General features: G+C 46.8%; 1 protein-coding gene across 1 annotated transcript in view; it reads right to left on the minus strand.

Moving 5' to 3' along the window:
- The window catches only part of Grip71 (WD repeat-containing protein Grip71), a 209,319-nt gene that overhangs the window by 157,568 nt on the left and 25,729 nt on the right, over positions 1–26,022 (minus strand). The window contains exon 2 of the mRNA XM_071674003.1: positions 16,609–16,710. The gene's annotated coding sequence lies outside the window, so the exon portion shown is untranslated. The remainder of the gene's footprint in view (positions 1–16,608; positions 16,711–26,022) is intronic.

Here is a 26,022-nt window from a genome sequence, read left to right on the forward strand (position 1 = left end):
CACACAGCTGTGAGGTCATGCTGCACACGGCAGGAGATCACACAGCTGTGAGGTCATGCTGCACACGGCAGGAGATCACACAGCTGTGAGGTCATGCTGCACACGGCAGGAGATCACACAGCTGTGAGGTCGCGGTGTACATAAGAAGGATAACAGTCATGAGGGCCATGACCAGTAAGGGTAGACACCAGCAGCTAAAGCCACCGCTTCACACACACACACACACACACACACACACACACACACACACACACACACACACAGACACAAATTCTGCAAAGTTTGGGACGTTACCAGTCGCTTGAAGCAGCGATTCTGGTCTTATTTTCCATATTACGCTCTACTCTCTGGTCACAATACCTGACCAACAGCCGGGTTAGCTACATATTCGTACGTTTATTATCTTCTGCCAATTAAGGCCAGCCAGCAACGGAATGTCTCAGAAAATGTAAGACGGGAAAATGAACACCACTCCGCGATGTTGGTGAAGTGGTCCTCAGGTTCACAGTGTTTCCTCTCGTTTATCAACACATGAACATCACAGGACCATCGGTCATCAGGTATAATCCCGCGTATGCAAACCGAGCTACTTTGTGTTTTTCTTCCCCACTATGAAGTGTTCCGTTCCAGAGGGACAGTCTTGTACCACGTTTGATGGCGATCCACACGACCAGCGTCCACGTTAAAGTCAGGAGGTGTATAGAGACGGATACATACCATCAGGTTGGCTCTACCATATCAGGAGGAGAGAGAATCTATTCAACAATGCATGGCAACGTGGCTGTCCACCTCATGACCTCAGCAGACTGGTCAGGTTATGGCAATCCAACACAGTTCATCTCAGCAGACTGGTCAGAATATGACTTACCAACACAGTTCATTTCAGTAGACTGGTCAGAATATGATATACCAACACAGTTTACCTCAGTAGACTGGTCAGACTATGACTTACCAACACAGTTTATCTCAGTAGACTGGTCAGAATATGATGTACCAACACAGTTTATCTCAGTAGACTGGTCAGACTATGACTTACCAACACAGTTTACCTCAGTAGACTAGTCAGAATATGATATACCAAAACAGTTTATCTCAGTAGACTGGTCAGAATATGATATACCAACACAGTTTACCTCAGTAGACTGGTCAGAATATGATATACCAACACAGTTTACCTCAGTAGACTGGTCAGAATATGACTTACCAACACAGTTTATCTCAGCAGACTGGTCAGAATATGACATACCAACACAGTTGACCGCAGCAGACCAACACAATTCCTTCTAAACTGTGCCTGATGCATGATGAGACTGGAGGAAGAGACACAGCAGGTCACAGCTCCAGGTATCATGTTACAACAGTATATAACGTGACATAATCATGTAAGAGATAGCAAGAATCCTAACCAACGCCCCCTAAAACACACAACAAGTAAAACCATAAAACACTACAACATACATCCATAAAAAACTACAACACATAGAACCATAAAACCTAATTGTAAAACGATTAAACACAACAAGAAGTAAAACCATTAAACACTACAGGACATAAAACCATAAAACACCACAACATAAAACCATAAGATACTACAACACGTAAAACCTAATCATAGAACCATAAAACACCACAACATAAAACCATAAAATACTGCAACACATAAAACCATAAAACACCACAAATAGAACTCCTAAAATACTGCAAGACGTAACACCATATCATTTAAACGCAGACAGAGAAACTAACCAAAGGCAAGAGAGGTGGGGTGGAGCTCGTAACCCTGTAGCCTGACCAACATCCTGTTCCTCTAGGGTGTGAGTGACCAGTCACATAACGACTCAGTACAGGTAACAAGATAACATGACGACACAAACAACCACTTGTTCTACAGAAGCGTCCGGGTGTCCATCTGCAGGTGTACAGGCCATGAACAAGGTAGGGTTGAAGCGTCCGGGTGTCCACCTGCAGGTGTACAGGCCATGGACAAGGTAGGGTTGAAGCGTCCGGGTGTCCACCTGCAAGTATACAGGCCATGAACAAGGTAGGGTTGAAGCGTCCGGGTGTCCACCTGCAAGTATACAGGCTATGAACAAGGTAGGGTTGAAGCGTCCGGGTGTCCACCTGCAGGTGTACAGGCCATGAACACGGTAGGGTTGAGTGATGATCATTTTGCATCATCTCCCTCAACACACTTGTCTCCCGTCATCTGTCTAAGATCATGTGACATTTCCCAACAGCTTTATACCACGAACTTCCTTTTGACGTTTTCTCAAAGGCTTTCTTACAAATACTTGGAAAACATTACTGTACAAACGTTTCTCACCACATGCACCAGTTCCTAACATTAAATCGTTCTTAATATCTAATGTATCCTTTCCCATGGTATACATGTGTGAGAAACCTCTTCACTTGTTTCTCATCTTATTTTCTCCCAGGTCGCACAGCAAGGTCTTCTTTGTTTCTTACTCATGATAGCCGGTTATGAAGGATATGCCTGACCCATACCTGCCCTATTTGGCACACTAGTCTTGCTGTGTCGTCTGCTGGACACATCTCCCGTAGTTCCGCACTGTGTGCAACCCTCGTTACATCCTGAAGAAGGGTACAGGGCCGTGTCATCCTGAAGAAGGGTACAGGGGTCGTGTCATCCTGAAGAAGGGTACAGGGGTCGTGTCATCCTGAAGAAGGGTACAGGGTCGTGTCATCCTGGAGAAGGGTAAAGGGGTCATGTCATCCTGAAGAAGGGTACAGGGTCGTGTCTTCCTGAAGAAGGGTACAGGGGTCGTGTCATCCTGAAGAAGGGTACAGGGGTTGTGTCATCCTGAAGAAGGGTACAGGGGTTGTGTCATCCTGAAGAAGGGTACAGGGTCGTGTCATCCTGAAGAAGGGTACAGGGGTCGTGTCATCCTGAAGAAGGGTACAGGGGTCATGTCATCCTGAAGAAGGGTACAGGGTCGTGTCATCCTGAAGAAGGGTACAGGGTCGTGTCATCCTGAAGAAGGGTACAGGGTCGTGTCATCCTGAAGAAGGGTACAGGGGTCGTGTCATCCTGAAGAAGGGTACAGGGGTCGTATCATCCTGAAGAAGGGTACAGGTCTTCGCGTCCGTTCTTAGCAATGTCTTATAAGAGCTTCATAACCAACAATTTTTCTGTCTCGTTTTTGTATTAATATACTTCACCACATTCACAGGACTTAAGCTCGTAGCTCCCCCACCCTAAGAACTGAACAGTCATCCTTGTAATATCATTTCTTAACTGTGTATAACAGGATGATCAGCAACTGTGCATTCGAGGATCTTATAATCTCATTCTAATATATGTTGGGTTTTGTGTATCCTAAGATTAATGAACGTTATTGTCGCACTGTTCATTGACTCGAGACGACTCTCAGATCGTGACCTGGAACATCTGGGAATTTGAAAAAAAAAAGAAAACGTGATTTAGTGAATACAGTTACAATGTTAATGTGCAAGTTATTTCATTTTACATCGTTTTCTATCAAGGTATCATATGTGGCGGTCATTTCAGATCGTCACAATTGTGTAAATGTTGGTGTACATATGTACAAGATTGAGAGACAAGACAACATTAGTGTAAGACTCTCTTCGTAGACAGACAGACAGACAGACAGACAGACAGACACACACACACACACACACACACACACACACACACACACACACACACACACACACACACACACACATTGTTGGATGTAATCCTCTCACATTAAACCACAACCATAACATACAACCTTTTTTCAGAAACACATACCGTGTGGCATCCAGCCAAACTCACTCGTTAACTTGATACCAAATGATCCAGTCAACACTTAAACTGATCCGGTAAGACTTAAAGTTATCCACTTAATTCGGATCTTCACTATCCAGTCAGGTTAGGTTTCTACCATCCAGTCCGGTTAGGTCTCTACCATATCCAGTCAGGATAGATATCTACCATCCAGTTAGGTCAGGTCTCTACCATCCAGCCATCTCGCCCGGCTCTCCATCATCAGCACCCCGGCTGCTCCACCTACCAGCGTCAGGAGGGTCAGATGATCCACTGGTCAGCAGGAAGCCCCTTTAGCGGGAGATACTGCTAGCAGGAGTTATCACCAGCAGGAGGTGCCACCAGCAGGAGGTGCTATCACCAGGAGGCACTACAAGCAGAGGGAGTCATCAGCAGGGGTTACTACCAGCAGGAAGCACTACAGGCAGCAGGTATCATCAGCAGGAAGTACCACCGACAAGAAGTACCAACAGCAGGAGGCACCACCAGGAGGAGGAGGAGGAGGTACCACCAGCAGGAGGCACCACCAGGAGGTACCATCAGCAGGAGGAGCCACCAAGAGGAAGAAGCACCACCGGGAGGAGGTACCTCCAGCAGGAGGCACAACCAAGAGGAGGTACCACCTGCTGGAGGCGCCACCAGTAGGAGGCACCTCTAGCAGGAGGTACCATTAAGTAGGAGCACTGTCCCAGTGTGACCAACATTATTCCTGTGTTTTGCCTTACGACTGGAGAATGAGGAGTAATGACGAGACGCTCGCCCTTCTTTTGCCGGCAGTTTCCGTATCATTAGACCATTTAGTAGGTGGCGTTTGGAGGAGTTGGTCACGCAGGGGTCGGTGAGGGTCCTTGCCCTGCAGCCGCCACCGCCGCCGCCCAACCTTCCTACTCTCCACGAATTGCTCCAAGATTGTTGACTTCAGGCATTCCTTGGTGTCCGTTCTCCCCCTCCCGCATAAACACCGGCCAGTACCTGGTGTATAGCCCGCTGCTCACCCAGTACCGGTAATCGGCCCGCCTCTCGCCTAGTATTCGGTAAAAGGCGCACCGCGTACGCAGCACCTGAAAAATGGCCTGCCACTCACCCAGTACCAGGTATATGGCGGGTATACGGCCCGCCGCTCACCCAATACCTAGTTTACAGCCCGCTGGTCATCTAGTACCGGTATACGGTCCACTCCTCACCCATTACCTGGTATTATGTCCGCCGCTTACCCAGTGCTGGTATACTGTCAGCCCCTCACTCAGCACCCGGTTTGTGGCTCATCACTCACCGGTATAAAGACTCATCGCTCACCCAGAACTGGTATGTACCCCGCCGCTAGTCCAGTAGCCAGCACATACCCCTTATCTCAATCAACACCAGTATACAGCCTACCGCTCCCTCACTACCGGTATATGGCCCATCGCTTATCCCGTAGCTGTTTGCGACCTGCCACTCACGCGATACCGATACACAGCTCACAGATCACTCAGCACCGGTATACAGCCGGCTACTCATCCAACACTGGTAAACGGCTCGTCGCTAACTCACTACCCGGTATGTAGTCTGCCACTCACCCGCACCAGTATATGGCCCGATGCTCACCCAGTACCGGTATACAGGCCGTCGCTCACCCATGCCCTTTGCAGAGCCCGTAACCACACCTCAGGAAGTGTATCACGCCTTTATTACACCCCCAGGAGATGTATCGTTCTATAGCTACACTAATGGAGATGTATCATACTTTAAGTACACCTCTGTATGTATATTATGCCTTAACTACACCTCAGTAGATGTATCATACCTTAATTACACCTCAGTAGGTGCATCATACCTTAACTGCACTTCTGTAGGTTTATCATACCTTTAGTACATCTCTGTATGTGTATCATACTTTAACTACACCTCAGTGGATATATCATGCCTTACTACACCTCAGTAGGTTTATCATACCCTAACTACACCTCTGTAGGTGTATCATACTTTAACTACACCTCTGTAGATATATCATACCATACCTATACCTCTGTAGGTGTCTCATATGTTAACTACACCTCACGAGGCACATCATACCCTTAAACACACCTTAGAGTCAGTCAGTCACCTCAGCTACACCACAACTTCCCCTTATACCTCAGCCAACACAACCTCCACCTCAGTTGTTACATCTTCCCCTTCTACCTCAGATGTCACAACCTCGTCTGAACCTCACTCACCTCATCGTACACATCAGCCACCACAACCTGCTTCTCTTCTCGCCGAAATTTTTAATAAGATATAAAATAACCATTCCATCTTGTTCTTGACTGCTCCGTATTATCCATCTTCAGAACATGGAGTGTTTCTGGGAAATAATTATGGCTGGTCGTGCGTGCCAGTCAGCCATACTACCCCGTGGCTCTTCATGCACGGCTCGAAGTTAAGAACATGGCACATCTTATCATGAAGGCTTGGGATTCACTTGTCACTCGCCTCATGCAAACTCTCACTCTGTCTCAGTCAGGAATGTTGCCAGGTTTTCCTACTGTCAAGCTACCCAGTTCCTGCCGTCAAGTTCCACAGTTCCATCTGTAAAGTTCCCCAAATTCACTTGAAAAACGGTCATGCACCAGTTAATCTACTGCGTCTCTGGAGCATGATTTGAGTGCCTCTCCTTATCAGGTGTATAGAAGTTAACCTTCGTACATTATCTGCCTGTGTCTACCTCCATGCATATATATATATATATATCCACCATCATCCTACTTACTTCATACTACCATCCTTCTTCCTTCACACCACCATCCTACTTTCTTCACACCACTATCCTTCTTCCTTCACACCACCATTCCATAATGTAACATTATTTCCATCCAACACTTTCCTGCTCATCTATCACTCTCACAAGTATTTTGTAAACCAAGTTGTTGGTGTTGTTAGTACCATCTGCCTCTGTCACAAATTCTTGCGATTTGTTTCTTAAAGTTCATTCTCAATACTGACTCACGACTCATAAACATAGACCAGTTATTGCACAACCCTGGGTGAGGGATTCTGGCTGGTACCACCAGAGGCATAACCCTGGGTGGAGGAGCTTCACTGTGTTGTCATTACCTACTGTCAAAGCAAGAAAACACATGTTTTGCTAAAAAGTAACCCAGCACCAAGACCAGTGAGCCTCCAGAGGAGTCATGTCGCATTGCGAATTCCAGTGACCACACGCGAGCACGAATACCACTCAGTTGTCCCGACGTCTCTCATGTCGTTTACAGAGTGAGGTGCCCGAAGACACACCTGAGATCCTGCCACAACTCCATCCTTTCGAAAGATATGTTGGGGAGAGGAACGTCTGCATTAGACACGTCACCCGACCCAGACGCCTTCAGATACTGGAGGCCCTCTACATCAAGGAGAGATCCGAGAGTATAAACCTGCAAACTGACGATCTTCTGGTGTTACCTAGCGCTCGACATCTGACCTGTCCCAGAGAGGGCGGGACGAAAACTGGTGACGGTATTTAGCAATACACCCCGTCGACATGAGGCGGTCAGCTTTCATTAGTCAGACAACGAATCTACCACCTACCGCATTTATCTCTTATTTGTCAATTATTCTTATTCTTATCTTTTAATTTTGTACATGAAGGTAGGCTATGCCGTGTTGTCCTTACAACTGACGATGTGACGAGGGTCACGAAACGTTGTGTTACGTGTGCCTGAAAAAAAATTACGCCACTGCTTTCTACTTGAGTTTGGTTCTACCCCTGCTATCTATCTATCTATCTATCTATCTATCTATCTATTTTTTTTTTTTCCAAAAGAGGGAACAGAGAAGGGGGCCAGGTGAGGATATTCCCTCAAAGGCCCAGTCCTCTGTTCTCAACGCTACCTCGCTAATGCGGGAAATGGCGAATAGTATGAAAAAAAAAAAAAAAAAAAATATATATATATATATATATATATATGTATATATACATTTATATATATATATATATATATATATATATATATATATATATATATATATATATATATATATATATATATATATATATTGATATGTTTGCTTTTATATCTGTTCATCTAATGTTCTCATTAAGCCCACAGTCCAAGTAAAGCATTGCGTGACGACTTTTTCTAATTGGTTGATCATGTCTGATGGCAATATCCAGGTTGCTCCCTGTGTGGGAACCAGGTGGTGTAGCAGTGCTAGTCTGGGGACCGGGGGACCACCTGAAGCCCCCCCCCCCTAACTTTTGTATTCTTTGTATCAGTTTCTATCACTCACGTCATGAACGTCGTATTAATGTACAATCCTTTGCAGTTTCAAGGTCAGGGCAACAACCCATTGGTCTAGGTCTGATGATGGCGGCTGACCAATCCTCTTTTCGTAGTGAGCTCGGTGACTTGTCGATACAAGAAATTTTCCACCATTCATTATAACAATTTTGTCTCTACGTCGCTCTTCACCTTCATCAACATCTAACATCTCCGCATTTATCTCTTTATCATTAAACTCATCCATTATCATCGCTTTACCATCTACGCAGGAGGGCGTGTTACAGTCCTCCATGTACCATTCTAATAGTTCCTTGGTGGTTATCTTTATGTATTTGTTCTGCTTCATCAGTATTCTTCGGATGATCAGACAACAAATCACAATGTAATTCTTATCTGAACTTACTTTTCTCATTATGTCTTATCTGACTGGACCATTTCTTTTATGGGCTGTTCACTGGGAGCGCCGACTTCTGCCGTTTTCTCTGTCTGTCTGTCTTGGTTAACATGCATCCCTCTGGACAGATTAGGCCAAGCATTATCTTTTTTTCTAACTTTTTGAATCACTGATACGACAATCTGCTTTTTTTTTTTTGTCACCATGTCAATCCTCGAACTCAAGGTCTTTGCTGTCCATTTAGGTACACATTATTTTCACTCTGGCATTTCCATACCTCAACATTCCTGACCTTCTGCGAGATAGAAGCGGAGCTGTTCCACCTTCTAGCTTCTTCTGAGTCTCATTATTTTTTGGTTGACTTCTTGCTTTATTCTTTACTTCTTTTTCTTCCTTCGGTCTATCTTCTCTTATCAGCAGCACACGGAATTCCTCCTGGTTTTAAGTCTCTCGGTCTGTTGCCGTCCCCCTTGGCTACAGAAATCCAAACTGAACGTAATCATCGTCAGTCAGTCACCATCACCCTCCCTCCTGCGTCTTGATCATATAAATTCTCTTTCCATCTGAGGGATTATCGTCAGCAAGCCTACAGCCTCCAGTAGGTCTCTTGATAAGTATTCTTTCCATCTCTTTCGATGGATAATGGTCTTCCAACCCGGGAATTATCATTACGGGTTAATGGTACGTGGGAGATACGTCGTGTGTATAGCCCAAGAGTCCTTGTGGGCTTAAATAAACCTGTGGTAAACTTTACACAAAAGGATAAAATAATTTCTCGAGAAGTTTGCCACTTTTTCATTGTGATTGATGTTTTGAGCCAAGCCTCTTCTTACAAGAGACTTACAGAAAATACTGTAAGAAATCATGTATAATCTTAGGTAAGGAAATAACCAAAATGCAACAAAAATAATGACTCTAAAACAAGAGAAATCTTGTTTGGAAAAAAAAAAATCTGCAGCTTAAGAAAAGAAAAATTGCCAGAATCTCAGATTTAGATGTCAGGGCGCAGCCTATGGAACATAGCTTCAAGACACCAAAGAAGATGATGAAAAAGAAAGCGAAATGGTTTGGAAAAACAAAATGAGTCAAACTAACTAATGAATGCAAATGAGGAAACAACAAACGCAATGAGTCGAAAGACTAAATCAAGAAAGCTTGAAAATAACGGAGAAAAAAGCTTGAAAATAAATGAGAACTTGTGAATGCTTAGGAAGCAATGGCCAAAGGGTCATGTTAGTGATGACTGATCGTCATCATTAGGATCGTACGTGACAAGTGGGGGACGCAACCACAAACTTTCCCGGGGACGGATGGCCTTCTGAGGAGGCTGACACTTTACTCAGGGGACACAAGCTGCTGCTTCCAAAGACTTGACAATTTCCGCTGGAGGCTGACAGTTTACTCACTCGGCACATTACTTCGGGAGGATGAGGACCTCCGTATAAGGACATTTTATGATTCACTAGTCTTGGAAGAAGACTCACCAGCCAGGCGAGAAGAACGGGCCAGCCAGGCCAGCCAGCAGTGCCCATGCTCTCTCTACGGGGGTTATGGTACATGTTGAAATGAAGTTCTTATGGCATTACGGATACAGGGGGCTGGAGGTAATTATCGATGTAAGCACACAACTAGAAGGCGAGACATGCGTCACTGTGTTGCAAAACCTTGTGTAGACGGGAAGAAGTACCTGTCTCCCTACTTACGAGCTCCTAGGACGAGATGTGGCAATAATGTCAGGGTTAGCGCGTGGCAGTAGCTTGAAGGGAATATAGAGTGTGAGGGTCAGTGTAAGGGGTAGTGTTTAGGTCTGCAGTGTTCACAGGTAGTGTCCGAGTCTGCAGCGAAGGTTTGTGGGATGAATTCACTTGTGCTTTCATGTCTTGTATTAACCAGTTCTTCGTCTTGCCCAAAGGTAAATCGTGTTGGTTATCTAGTTTATCTGGGTTCATAAACCCCAGCTCGGCCCAACACCAACAATTCCTCGCCTCAAAATTAAAAGACTCAGTGAGAACATCAGGTTAACATTACCCCTCATTCACGTCATCGGCAGCAGCGAGGTTCTCTGCTTGTGTTGAAGATATTCTTCTGGCAGACATCACGGTTACTGTAATTAAACCTCGATTTATGTGCTCTTTTTTTTTCATTGATACCAGAGGCTTTTTTCTGGAAAGAAGCTGTTCACACAAAGACTTGCAGAACTAATCTCTTTGTGAGACTTTACATAACGTTCTATTATGCTTCGTCTGTTCTCATATCCCATTACGGTGACTGACCCAGCCATAATATATGTATATTTCAACCAGAAGACCGCAGACGCTGACCGCGGGACAACAATAACTATTGTACAGTACTGACATGTGCGTTATTTCCGTCAACTATTGCCTGACTAGCGATCTTATGTGTCATCACTTTCAACTTGTTCCAGACAGACGACCTTGAATACTATGGTCATGAACGTTGCCAGGTGGTTCATTAGTACCATCACCATAAACGTTGCCAGGTGGCTTTCTGCTAGAGAATCTGCGGGCCATCTGCTAAAGGGATTGAGGACCATCTACTGGAGGGTCTGCGGGCCATCTGCTAAAGGGATTGAGGACCATCTACTGGAGGGTCTGCGGGCCATCTGCTAAAGGGTTTGAGGACCATCTATTGGAGGGTCTGCGGGCCATCTGCTAAAGGGTTTGAGGAACATCTATAAGAGGGTCTGCGGGCCATCAATTGGAAGGCCTGCGGGCCATCTATTGGAGGATCTGTAGGCCATCTATTAGCGGGTCTACGGGCTATCTATTGGAGGGTCTGGAGGCCATCTACAAGAGGGTCTGAAGGCCATCTACTTGAGAACCTAAGGATCATCTCCTGTAGTGGTTTCAGGGCCTTCTCCTGGAGGGTTTCAGGGCCTTCTGTTAGTGGGAATTAGGTGGGGTTGCTATGTATGACTGGAGCATCGCCTTGGACAAAGCTGCATCCAGACATGACCACTACCATGTAACCAGGTTAGGTAGAAGCAAACGTGGCAACGCCGCAAGTTTGGTTTCTGGCAAACTGCAAAAAACATTTTGATATTCGTCTTGGTAAAAAAAGTGATTAATTTGGCGAGTGTTGCTCTGTGGAAACACATGGTTATATCGAGGGTAACAATGACTGTGACTGGCAGAGCATATATGTTGGATTACAAGAATTTTTTTTCTTTTTTGGATTAGCTGAGACGGCACAGGTAGCTAAATGCCCTAATCAAGGCCATCTCGGTAACGCTATATATATATATATATATATATATATATATATATATATATATATATATATATATATATATATATATATTCTTTTTTTTTTTTTCTTTCTTTCTCTCATACTATTCGCCATCCCCCGCATAAGCGAGGTTGCGTTGAGAACAGGGGACTGTTATATATATATATATATATATATATATATATATATATATATATATATATATATATATATACTCCAATTTGGTCTCCCTCTTCTCCTCGTTCCCTCCACCTCCGACACACACATCCTCTTGGTCAACCTCTCCTCACTCATTCTCTCCATGTGCCCAAACCATTTCAAAACACCCTCTTCTGCTCTCTCAACCACGCTCTTTTTATTTCCACACATCCCTCCTACCCTCACGTTACTTACTCGATCAAACCACCTCACACCACACATTGTCCTCAAACATCTCATTTCCAGCACATCCATCCTCCCACGCACAAATCCATCCATAGCCCACGCCTCGCAACCATACAACATTGTTGGAACCACTATTCCCTCAAACATACCCATTTTTGCTCCCCGAGATAATGTTCTCGACTTCCACACATTTTTCAAGGCTCCCAAAATTTTCGCCCCCTCCCCCACCCTATGATCCACTTCCGCTTCCATGGTTCCATCCGCTGACAGATCCACTCCCAGATATCTAAAACACTTCACCTCCTCAGGCGTGAGCAAGTGATCCAGATGTATATATATATCCTAGCATAAGGTAGGTAATCATTTCATCAACCAACGCCGAGGGAAGGATGAACAGCTGGGTTGACTGTGGACCGTCTTCCGAAACCAGAATTTGAATTCATGCATTTGAACCTTGGCGGCCCGTTAATGCATCACGGTCAACAACACTAACCACCACACCACGGAGGTCCAAATCTTGTTATCTATTTCTTGCCATAACTGAAATCTTAGGAAAGCGAGCGATGATTTGTGAACCTAATACTTCACGATACATTTACTTAAATAAGTGTTTTGTTGTTATGCTTTTGTAGCAGTTCATTTTTTTCTTAAAAGTTTATGAAGGTTGTTAACATTATGGAAGTATGACAATTGCTTCCGTGATTGCACGTACATGCCATGTTCAGTCGAGGACGAATACTTGAAGGTCACATTTAGATCGAGAAGGTGTGATTCATCTTCATAAACTGTGAGGCTCATCTCAGAAACGTCTTAAGACATCTTAGCCTGTCTACAAAAATCTAGCTCACGCCTCAGACTATCTCGGCTACTCTACGGACGTCTGAGCAGGCCACTTCCCAGACCTTTAGGTGACTCTACAGACACCTAGGTCACGCCCTAGACATCTCTGCTTCTAAACAGATGCCTGGATCAGTCCCCAGACATCTGTGCCAGTCACCACCCAAATATCTATACGACCCTCGAAGTATCTAGGACGATCTTCAGACATACTGGATACACATCAAACATCTGGATCACTTGCTCACGCCTGAGACATCAGCGTTACACCTCAGACGCCTTAGATAAAATCATAGACTGAGATTCGGTGTTTAAGGAAGAACAGTTTAGGAAAATGGGTTGTAATTCCCATAAACCGACGCAGGTCCTCGTATGCTGAAGAGTTTACAGTCAGTTTACTATGGTTTACTCTAGTTTGAAACTTGGAGATCATATTCTTTTAATACCTTACTGATAAGAGCGACTGGCGAGTCTTGGAAAGTCTTCCTTTGGCATCTAGGTTATGATGCATCTCGTCGATCACGCTCTCTTCTGCATCACCTAGGGTCATCACCAGCAGCCATCACCTGCAGTCATCACCAGCAGTCACCATCTGCAGTCATCTCCAGCAACCATCACCTAGGGTCATCTCCAGCAGCCATCATCTGCAGCCATCTCCAGCAACCATCACCTGGGGTCATCTCCAGCAGCCATCATCTGCAGTCATCACCAGCAGCCATCACCTGCAGCCATCTCCAGCAACCATCACCTAGGGTCATCACCAGCAGTAATCTCCAGCAGCCATCACCTGCAGCCATCTCCAGCAACCATCACCTAAGGTCATCACTAGCAGTAATCTCCAACAGCCATCACCTGCAGCCATCTCCAGCAACCATCACCTAGGGTCATCTCCAGCAGCCATCACCAGCAGTAATCTCCAGCAGCCATCACCTGCAGCCATCTCCAGCAACCATCACCTAGGGTCATCCCCAGCAGCCATCACCTGCAGTCATCTCCAGCAACCATCATCTGCAGTCATCTTCAGCAGCCATCACCAGCAGTCATCTCCAGCAACCATCACCTAGGGTCATCTCCAGCAACCATCACCTAAGGTCATCTCAGCAGCCATCACCTGCAGTCATCTCCAGCAACCATCACCTACAGTCATCTCCAGCAACCATCACCAGCACCCATCTCCAGCAACCATCATCTGCAGTCATCTCCAGCAACCATCACCTAGAGTCATCTCAGCAGCCATCACCTGCAGTCATCTCCAGCAACCATCACCAGCAGTCATCTCCAGCAGCCATCAGCTGCACTAGTCTCCAGCAACCATCACCTAGGGTCATCTCCAGCAGCCATCAACTGCAGTCATCTCCAACAACCATCACCTGCAGTCATCTTCAGCAACCATCACCTGCAGTCATCTCTAGCAGCCATCACCTGCACTAATCTCCAGCAGCCATCATCTGCACTAATCTCCAGAAGCCATCAGCTCCCCTAATCTCCAGCAGCCATCAGCTGCATCATTTTCATGAGAATGACTGTTGTAAACCCAGTGTCTGTCCTTCACCGCAGCTTACAGAAACGTGCGATGGTCTGGTGGTTCGCAACAAGACCTTGGTTGGGCCAGACTCTGATCATCACCGACACTAAAGGTATGGGCCCATCCTCGAACATATGACGTGGACAAGAGAGAGAGAAAGGGTCAATAAACACCTGAGGCAAACAACAGAGAGGGTTAGTTATATGGCATGCGACCTGTAAACAGCAAGAGAGGATTGGATGACGTAGTATGGCGCGTAACTGCCAGCCTAGAGAAGTGAGGTTTGGGCGGAACAAAAGGCGTCCATCTTGTCTCCAGGCGACGCCAGCCATCCTCCGGGGTCGACTCGGTACGAAGCACACTATTCACCGTCGCCCGCCTGAGGAAGGACCCATTGAGAGGTGTTCAGGCCGCCATGATGAGGGAAGAATTGCCAGCTTTAAATCGCCGGGAGCCTCCAGGCAATATTCTCTGGGGAACAATACGCCTCATTATCTCCTCCCAGAGGCACAGAGTTCAGGGGTAGATCTAGGGGACGCACCTTGACAAGGGATAGACCTAGGGAACGCACCTTGACAAGGAATAGACCTATGGGAGGTGTACGTTGACTGAGGGTAGACCTAGAGGACGCACCTTGGCAGGGGGTAGACCTATGTGAGATACACCTTGACAGGGGTTACACCCAGGTGAGGTGCACCTGACAGGGAGTGTGATCATGGGAGATGCTCTTTGATGAGGACCAGACCTGGGAATATGCAGATGCAGCGGTCAAGAGGCAGAACAGAACACATCAGACACGTACATAGGGGTTGTGGCAGCGGATAACACAACAGACACAAATACCTGGGTCACAAGGCAGAAGAGAGTGCAGCAGACACAGATAGAGGGGTCACGAGGCACGGAGGAGCACCGTAGACATAGACACAGAGGTCAAGAAGCAGTGGAGAGCACAGCAGACAGACGCAGGGGGCCACAAGGTAGGGAAGACCACAGCAGACACAGACTCTGGGGTCAGGGAGAAACAGACGCAAGGATACTCATAACATGATCTGCAAGAACACCAAGTGCCACGCGACATGACTGCCAAATCTAACTCATTATCTACCATAAGAACCTAAAGACCAGATACGTTATCTCTGCTAACAACCTCAATCGCAATCACAATCCCCTTGAACGTTCTCGTGTAGTTCATGAGTTCAACTGTCAAGATGGAGAGTGTGGACTCCTTAATAACATACAGTCTGTAGGAGGGAACCTCACAAGACCTTATCGCCAGACGTCTCCAACATGGCAACCAAGTTATATATGGGAAAGCAATTGGGAGTCAGACCAACGAGACAGCAGAAGGCAGACTCAGCGAAAAAACTTAGGCATGATAGAGTTCCCAAGCGTCTTCACATAACAGAAACCACCTTTATCACGACAGACGACCCTCAGTCACCCTACGAAACACGGGACATGACCACACTCTACACCGACCTGACAGACCGTCACAGACGGTGGATGGGGCAACTCTTCATTGACTAGTTTAGCCAAGCGTTTCCTTCTCCCTCACCTCAGTGGCTGGTAGGTTTGTGCTCACCACGCCGCTCTCTTCTTCCCCGTATAACTTGGACAACTTCCAAGGAAAACTGCTGCTAGCTAGGCTCCCCAATGACACTCGAAAGAGAATAAAAGCTTCAGAAAATCCCCCACAAATGATAGATAAAAAGATATTCTTAACTTGAATATCATGAGAGAGACATGATTTTGAAGGAGACTGGGAAGAAAACTTCCCACTTATTCCCTGAGATTGTTCTGCGGCGGTGGTGTGTGAATGTACAAGTGTGAGACGTACAAGCGATAGAGGGAATTGAAGCCAAGAGCTATACAGGGGACGACGCACTATCATTGAGCTGAAACAGGTCGTATAAAGCGGTCAGGGGTAACTATCTTAAGATCCGTGGGGATTGGCTGTGCACATTGGGCGGGTTTCAGCGCATTATACGTTGTACATTACATATAGTGTGAGGTGTGGACGAAAGTCAAGAGGAGTTGGAGATGTAAACCAGACGGAAGGAAAGACATGGACAGACTGGAATACGAGAGCCAACACTTGGACAATCATAGTGTACATCATTTGGCAATTAAAACGGAATCATAAACTGATAAGGAAATAAAAAGGAAAAAGATAAATGTTTACACTTACATACTTTGGAGAGGCGTGAGGCACAGTCATGAGCTACACATTTGTTTCATCTGTTCACCACAACCATAAGGTTTGTAGTGGAAGGTGACATCGTTGAGTCTCCTGTGAAAAAAAAGAAAGATTAGGAAACACTTTACGAATATCGGCATTTGCTCCATACCGAGACATCTCAAACCTTGATCTAAGAATCTTTCCCTGTGGTGTATTCACACTCACGCACATCATATGCCAACACTTGATCTGAGAACCTTCCCCTGTGGTGTATTTGCACCCACCTACATCATATGCCAACACTTCACCCGAGAACGTTCCCCTGTCGTGTACTTACACCCACCTACAACAACCAATTTCCACTATCTTGTACATCAACATTAACTGTAATTTTCAATCTAGCAAAGATTACCTCCTGTGATGTTATAACATCGTCTGACAAGTTCTAAGTTAAGCTGGACCATATAACTTCAAGGTGTGGCGGGTTGTTTGTGGCGAGGCAGTGGCAGGTCTGGAAGTCCTATCAAACCTTTGGCCAAGATGACAGAACACAATCACAACCCAACTTTATGTATGTCCTGTTCCGTTTAACATTGTGTGGAATGATACACGAGACGAGCCCGAGGTGCTTTATCGTTTTACAAAGTTGTTTGTTATGAGGTATGTCAGACTAATGACCTGGTAAGACACTCGGAGCTGAGGGGGAGGGGAAGAGTCATCGACTCATTTTGCTGGTCATATAGTCGCCCAGGTACGGACGGGGTCATACCCTCATACTGATCGATGTTCTTAGGGTCGCAGTAACCGAAATGTTCCACAATCCTTCACACCACACATGTTGTTCTTCTTACTTCAGTTCATCTGCATGTTCTCGTCATGATCAAAAACATTACTGACAGTTTTCGAGTTATCTTACACATCACCCATCACCATCAGCTGTAGGAATGAGAAGGGGTCATCAACCAAAATAAATACTTGATAACTTAAGCAAGACTTGCCTTCCACAGCACCAAGATAAATTCTCAGACAACTGAGGAAAAAAGATGGCTCCTGAAGCCACCATTCTGGGGAAAAACTTGATACTTAAATCCCGCTTGGTAGATCGTCAGACACGTAAAATACGACTGACTTCATCCAGCAACAGACCACTGACTGGGTCGTAACGAGGCTGTTTGAGATGGTGGAAACGGACAGAAACTGATAGATCATTGTGGTGGGAGGAGAAAGACATACAGATCTTATCGTGTAGCTAGCGAGGTGCAAATATCGTCAGTTGTGGATTTGAAGCGAAATGTTCATCAAGTCTATACTTAAGCGTATCTGTGGCATTGATTTCAACGACTCTGATTGGTAAATCAGTCCATATGTTAACAATCCTGAAGGACGAGAGAGTGCAGCGCCTCACTCGAGGTAAAACGTGTGGTGTATTGTACCCACTCCTGGGCACGCTTGTCCTGCACGCTGGAACCCTGCGTCGGTGTCAAGTTTCGCGTATTTTCCCTCGAGTATACACACCACAAGAGACAGTTTGCGGTCGGATCCTATCCTGGTTATTAGGATCGACAATGCAACAGGAAATATCTAGTTCTAACTGGTGATCAGGTCAGATCTGTGAGAGAACCAGTAAGTTCTACCTCCGTCATCATCATCATCTCGTCTTAATTTCAAGTTTTTGGCTCCTCAGTGTTGTCCAATCTCCCTAGTTTATTTTTTTTCCTCCCCAGCGTCATGTTTTCTCCACAGCACTTGATTTCTGTCCCGTGTCGTGTTTTCTCTACTGTCCATTTATCCCCAGTGGTGACGTTTTCTCGCACAAGGGTCTGTTTTCTCCCGTGTTTTGTTTTCTCCCTAGTGCCTGTTTTCTCCCAGTGTCGTGTCTTATACATAGTGTTAGTTTTCTACCCCGGTGTCGCGTTTCCTCCCAGTGTTTTCTTCGCAAATGTCGCGTTTCTCCCTAGTGTCTGTCCCTCCTCCCCATTGTCGTGTTTATCATGATGTCTCCCCTGAGTTTGGTTTCATTGCTGTCTCCCCAACGTCTGTTTCCTCCCCAGCTTCATGTTGTCTCCCTGGTGTCTATTTTCTCTTAGTGTCTGTTTCTCTCTCCGAGTGTCTGTTCCCCCTCAGCGTCTGTTCTCTTAACGTCTGGCCATCTTTCCCGTCTCTCCGGAACATCGTATTTATCTCCTCCCAATAAAGTCTTCGCCAGTTCCCGGCAAGGACGCCTGGCCCAACCACGCCCTCCTGACGACCACTGTACATTCTCGCCTTACGCCAAGCCCTCCGGGACCGCCCCTCGGGGCATCCTCCTCACAGGATGATCTCATCGTCCCAGAGGCTCTCCGGCAGCCATGAACGACACGGGACATTATCCACATAACTCATGAATATATATTTTTTTTCCCTCCTCGAGCTGGTTAGAGTTGAGACGTGTGTGTGACTTGGTGTGGCCGGCCCACTCCCTTATTAAGGTTCCATGTGATGACAGCCATGTGGTGAGGCTTCCTGCTGGGTGTTGAACCAAAGCCTGATTTTTTCAAAGGACGACCCGTCCACTAGATGTTCGCGCCTCCCTCCCTCTCTCTCTGGCGTCCGTCCGTCCTTAAATGGTGTTCTTCCTGAACGGGATATTCGCCGGTACGTGGTGTTGCTCTGTACGTGATGGTAGGCGACACATGGCGTCCGTGTACGTGGCAATCTGTCATGCTAACTATGATACTCATGAATGCGAAGAATATATTTTTTTTCCTCTTGACATTACCATGTGATGTGGCTATACCTCAGCCACGACGACCTGCGGCTATACCTCAGCCACGACGACCTGCGGCTATACCTCAGCCACGACGACCTGCGGCTATACCTCAGCCACGACGACCTGCGGCTATACCACAGCCATGACGACCTGCGGCTATACCTCAGCCACGACGACCTGCGGCCATACCTCAGCCACGACGACCAGCGGCTATACCTCAGCCACGACGACCTGCGGCTATACCTCAGCCATGACAACATGTGGCTGCACCTCAGCCATGACAACATGTGGCTGCACCTCAGCCATGACAACATGTGGCTGCACCTCAGCCATGACAACGTGCGGCTGCACCTCAGCCATGACGACCCATCACCACACACACACTCAGCTGAGACGGCCCATCACCACACACACACTCAGGTACAACACCCTCAGCCAAGACGGCCCATCACCACACACACTCAGGTACAACACCCTCAGGGCCAAGACGGCCCATCACCACACACACTCAGGTACAACACCCTCAGCCATGACAACCCATCACTACACACACTCAGGTACAACACCCTCAGGGCCTCCCTACTCCTCCTCCCCCCGACATTCAGGACATCTTCGTCCTTGAAGCAGTCATTACATGAAATTTGGGGCAATAAAGCGCTATGAAAATCGCTATTATGGTCGAATATCACAAATGTTGTACAAAGAATTGACATGATTGTCCGCTGCCCCTTTGTTCCTGGACACTTAAAGACTTGTGGGCCGCAGGTGCAGCAGCGAGGGGTCGGACTTAGGGCTCCCGTCCTAGAGGGGTCAATATTACATCCTATAGCCAAGATTATCGCCACTATTGTGGAGTGAGCACAGTAGCGTGGAATGCTAAGGAATCCTTGGCTCGTGCTGCAATGATAATACCAGGACCAGCTACCTGTCAGGAGCCACCAGGTTCATGGTCCCTTGTCCTGCACTAAGGGTCCAGCAGAAGGGGCCATCAGGATCAGGGGGGTCCCTCGTCTTGCAATATGACTCTGACAGCAGGAGCCACCAGGTTCATGCTTCCACGCTCTACAATATGACTCTGGTAGCAAGAGCTACCAGGTTCATGGACCCTCGTCCTGCAATATGACTCTGGCAGTAGGTTCCATCCAGTTCATGGTCCTTCGTCCTACAAAATGGCTCTGACAGCAAGAGCTACTAGATTCTTGCTCCCTCGTCCAGAACCTTCGCCCCCTCCACCACCCTATGATTCGCTTCCGCTTCCATGGTTCCGTTCGTTGCCAAGTCTTCCCCCAGATGCCTAAAACCCTTCACTTCCTCCAATTTTTTCTCCATTCAAACTTACATCCCAACTAGCTTGTCTCCCAACCCTGCTTAACCTAATAACCTTGCTTTTGTCCACATTCACTCGCAGCTTTCTCTTTTCACACATTTCCAAACTCAGTCACTCACTTCTGAAGTTTCTCACTCAAAGCTGCCATCAATATTGTATCACCAGCAAATAGTAATTGACTTACTTTTCGAGCCATCTCATCCCCAACAGACTGCATACTCTCCCGTCTCTCCAAGACTCTCGCATTTAGCTCCCTCATCACTCCAAACATAAACAAATCAAACAACCATGGATGGGGACATCACACACCCCTGCCGCTGACCAACCTTCACTTAGAACCATTCACTCTCCTTTCTTTTAAACTCGTGAACCAGCCTTTCACCCATGATAAAACTTCTCATTGCTTCTAGCAGTTTTCCACTCACACCGTATATTCACAAAGCATCTCCATCAACCCTATAATATGCTTTCTTCAGATCCATAAATGCCGCATACAAATCCATCTAGATATTTTTCCCATACATCCTTTAAGGTAAACACCTGATCCACACATCCTCTACCTCTTCTGAAACCACACTGCTCCTCAGTATGATGCTATGTACATGTCTTCACCCTCTCAATCAATACCCTCCCATACAACTTACCTGGTATACTCAAAAAAGTGCTTCCTTACATCTTTTTTTTTTCCTTTATCAATTTTTTACTATATTACATGTTACATCTTGTGGTTATTCTAACCCCACATATGGAAGAACTGTTCGCGAAGTAAGTCATCAATCTGTTTCAAAGACATTTATGCTGAGATAAAGTCATCTCTTGCTACTGTCTCTTCCGATGAGGGCAAATTGAAAGCCTCGAGCCTTTCCTTATAACTTAGCCTTCTTAATTCTGGTACCACCTTTGCTGCTCTCCTCTGGACCTTCTCTATCCACTCTTCGTACTTTTATAGGAACGGTGACCAGACTTTAGAAGCATAGTTTATTTTGGCCTTATGAATGTCGTCAACATCTTGGTGAAATATTTCATATTTGGGAACTCAAATGTCATCTTAATATTTGTCAGCAGACAGTCGGTCTCCAGCACTGTTCTCCCAGGGTGGGACTATTGACAGGCTGGGGACCTTGCCTGCCTACGCTTCTCTTAACACACATATTCCTGCAGCTTGTTTCCTGGTACATGATAAACATATCGAGTCTTTCTTTCATCGTGGCCCATCCTCATACTTTATATTTGCTCGGGTTAAACTTCATAACCAAGACCAAATTTTGGAGTTTGTCAACGTCCCTTTGTATGCTGATGCAATCCTCTTCGCTTTTCACCTTCGGCATGACCTCTGCATCATCTGCAAACATGATCAGGTAGGAGTGCTTGCCCTCTTGCGAGCGAGTCATTTACATGGATCAAGAGGAGTCATGATCCAAGAAGAGAACTCTGTGGTACTCCGCTGGTCACTTCGACTCGTTCTCAGAATGTGTGTGTGTGTGTGTGTGTGTGTGTGTGTTTATAAATCCAGAAAAAATATCGAATTTCAGTTCCTAGTTCCAAAGTGTTATTGACATAATCACTCCAGATCCACAATGGCGAGCGGCAAATGACAAGTTTTACGCAACTTTCCATAACAGACCACCAGGATCCCCGCCCGTGGCTATAGACTGAGCCATGAGACACAGACAGCGGGTCCTAGAGAGAGAGAGGCAGCCACAGACTGAACCCTGCCACAGTCAAGCCAAACTTGAGTTGAGAGAAATAATAAAGAAAATTTGTTATTCTATAATGAATGAAGACTCCTTGTAGGGAGACACCTGTGTTGCGCCCCAAAACTATAGTGTTGTCCAGCTGTTACCAGTGTTACTGATGTTACCAACTGATGTTATAAGCTGATGTTGGCAGCCAGTGATGTCAGGGGGGGTAAGACGCCTGGCCCAGTCTTCATTAAGCACAAAGTTCGCCCAGCTTCTCGACACGCCTGAACAACTTTAATATAGGAAGAAAAATTAAGTTCTGCTTATTTGGCGGAGCGCAAATATTGCTCGGAAAATACGAGGAGGAACAGAGAAATTTGTCTGTGGTGCTTCTCGAGGATGGAGGCGGGCAACACATGGTATGTCTGTGGTATTTCCTCCAAAGGGAGGAGGCAGGCAACACACGTCCGTGGTACCACTTTAGGGTGGAGGAGGGAGCACATGAAGGTACGTTTGCGGTACCTCCCCCGGGTGGAAGCAGGAAACACATGGTATTATGTACGTGTTACTTCCCGAGGATGGAGGAGGAGAGGCAACACATGGTGTGTCTGTGGTACCTCCTGAGGATGGAGGAGGAGAGGCAAGACATGGTATGTCTGTGGTACTTCCCAAGGTTGGCGACAGGAAGACATGGTACGTCTGTGGTATCTCCTAAGGATAGAGACAAGAAACACATGGTATGTCTGCGGTACTTCTCGAGGGTGGCGGCAGGCAACACATGGCGTTCTGTGTACACAAGAACACAATTCTTTACTTCTGATGCTAAAGGTCAGGTTAACCACATGACGTCAGTCCTTCACAATAACAAACGTCAACACCTGGCTTGGTATATCCACACCTGGCAAGGTGTGTCTACACCAGACATGTTATTTTCACACCTGGTATGATGTGTCCATACCTGTCAAGATATATACACACCTGGCAAGGTATCTCAACATCTGGCAGAATATGTACACACTTGTTAAGGAAAGTATATTCTTGACAAGCCACGTACAGACCAGGCAAGGTATTACACTACTGGTAAGGGATGTATGCACCTGTCAAGGCATATATATATACCTGGCAGGTTATAATCACACTTGACAAGGTATGTACACACCTGGCAAGGTATATTCGCACCTGACAAGGTATATACACACACGTAGCGAGGTATAGTCACACATGGCAAGGTATACATACACTTTTCAAGGCAATTACACACACACACCTAGACAAGCTTACTCATCTATGGCCAATTAACTACTTTCTTGATTAAGTTCGTTTTGAAGAATCACCATTGTTGCTTGTTGTGTCAGTCGGGGATGATCTCTGTTGTTCTGAGTAACAGATGGATCATCTCTAACGTCGGCCAAATATGTACCAAGGATTTTGTTATTTCAAGCATGTGAACGTACGTTGCCCGAGGTGAAAGTAAGACGATGTTTGTATAACGCGACGCATCTCCTTATTATAACATTGCTGGTCAGGCGTTCGCTCTGCTCAGCTCACTACTCCTGCAGCTCAGCAGACTGTGCCGTGGCTGACCTCTGCTGAACCTGAGTTGACTGAGGCAACACTGGCATTATATCTGCTTCCTGGAGACTCACTCCGGTACACATGATGCCTCAACAGCTTACCGTTCTGGCTCCATCACTTATCTCAGTTCAGCGTGACTTCCCACACAAGTCAAGCGTGTAACACTTGGGTTTATATTTAGCGTAAAATGTCACGCTTGGATCCTGTTCATGCTGGACCCATGAACGTCGCTGCGTCATTGGGCGTGCGTGTAGCCCTCGATGTCTGTGTCTGACGTAAATCTTGCCCAATTTCACGAGATTCAGAGTTCGAATGAAGTCGAGGAGTAGGATGAAGAGAAGCAGCTGAAGACCAGCATTTGACGTGGTCTGTGTCAGACGGGTGACGCACTGGTGTGGAGGTCGTGATAGGGTGTACGTGTTCCCTGTGGTCACGAAAACTGAGACAGCCAGATATCTAGCAAGATAGCTAGCCAGTCAGGGTGAGGTCAAGGTGACTGCAGCAGCTTGCCTTCAGTACAAGTATCGTCTCTAAACCTTTACTGAAGTATTAACGTTAAATGACTGGGACCCGCGCTCAGGTTGAGCCGTATATGCAAGTGGAGCAGTGATTAGGAGACGTCTGGACTCTGGACACTCCTGATGTGACCAGGGAGGAGGTCCCGAGCCGAGAGGTGAGGGACGGGTGTCTGGACAATGTATCTCCTGGCTTGACAAGGGAGGAGGTCCCGGGTATACCCGCTACGACTCTTCCCCATGCTACACACCCAGGTATACCCGCTACGACTCTTCCCCACGCTACACACACAGGTATACCCACTACGACTCTTCCCCATGCTACACACCCAGGTATACCCGCTACGACTCTTCCCCACGCTACACACTCGGGTATACCCACTACGACCCATCCCCATGCTACACATATAAGTAAACCCATCACGACCCTTCCCTATGCTACACATGCAAGTACACCCGCTACGACTCTTCCCCATGCTACACACACACACACACACACACACACACAGTCCTGACAGTGTGAAAACGACCACCACACCGTCAGTCAGGGCTACCTGCTGCACCTCCAAGACAAGGTCATCACGACCACAAAACTACTATTTCCGTCCATCAGGAATTCCTGGGGAGCGGTGCGAGAAGTATTCCAGCACTGTCTTCCTCCATGAACTCTGGACCTTTGAGTCCTGGCGAGGCGAGGCTTGTGGTTCCCTCCCAACGCTGTACCATGCTCATCCCTCGGGGTACACACCACCAAATCTGCTATAGCCTATACACACCACCACACTTGCTATAGCTATACACAGCACTACATCTGCTATAGCTATACATAACACTACACCTGCTACAACCTAAACAACCTATACACAACACCACACCTGCCATAACCTATACACAAAACCACACCCGGCACAACATATACACAGCACCACACCTGCCACAACCCATGAACAGCATGACACCTGCTGCAAATTATACACATCACCATACTAGCCACAACCTAAACACATCACCACACCTGCCACAACCTATACACAAGCTGTATCCCAGGGTATTGGACCAGTTCTCGGGAAAAGCTTTAATATAACATGCTGAGGGCCCCTAGGGTGCTGGACCAAACCTAGGGAGGAGCTGCAATGTTGCTGGACCAAAGCTAGGGAGGAGCTGCAATGTTGAGGGCCCCCAGGGTGCTGGACCAATTCTAGGGAGGAGCTGCAATGCTGAGGGCCCCTAGGGTGCTGGACCAAACCTAGGGAGGAGCTGCAATGCTGAGGGCCCCCAGGGTGCTGGACAAAACCTAGGGCGGAGCTGCAATGCTGAGGGCTCCCAGGGTGCTGGATCAAACCTAGGGAGGAGCTGCAATGCTGAGGGCCCCCAGGGTGCTGGACCAAACCTTGAGAGGAGCTGCAATGTTGAGGGGCCCTCAGGGTGCTGAACCAAGTCTAAGGAGGAGCTGCAATGCTGAGGGCCCCCAGGGTGCTGGACCAAACCTTGAGAGGAGCTGCAATGTTGAGGGGCCCCCAGGGTGCTGGACCAAGTCTAAGGAGGAGCTGCAATGATGAGGGCCCCCAGGGTGCT

This window comes from Panulirus ornatus, chromosome 19 (genome assembly GCF_036320965.1).
Source record: "Panulirus ornatus isolate Po-2019 chromosome 19, ASM3632096v1, whole genome shotgun sequence".
NCBI lineage: Eukaryota > Metazoa > Arthropoda > Malacostraca > Decapoda > Palinuridae > Panulirus > Panulirus ornatus.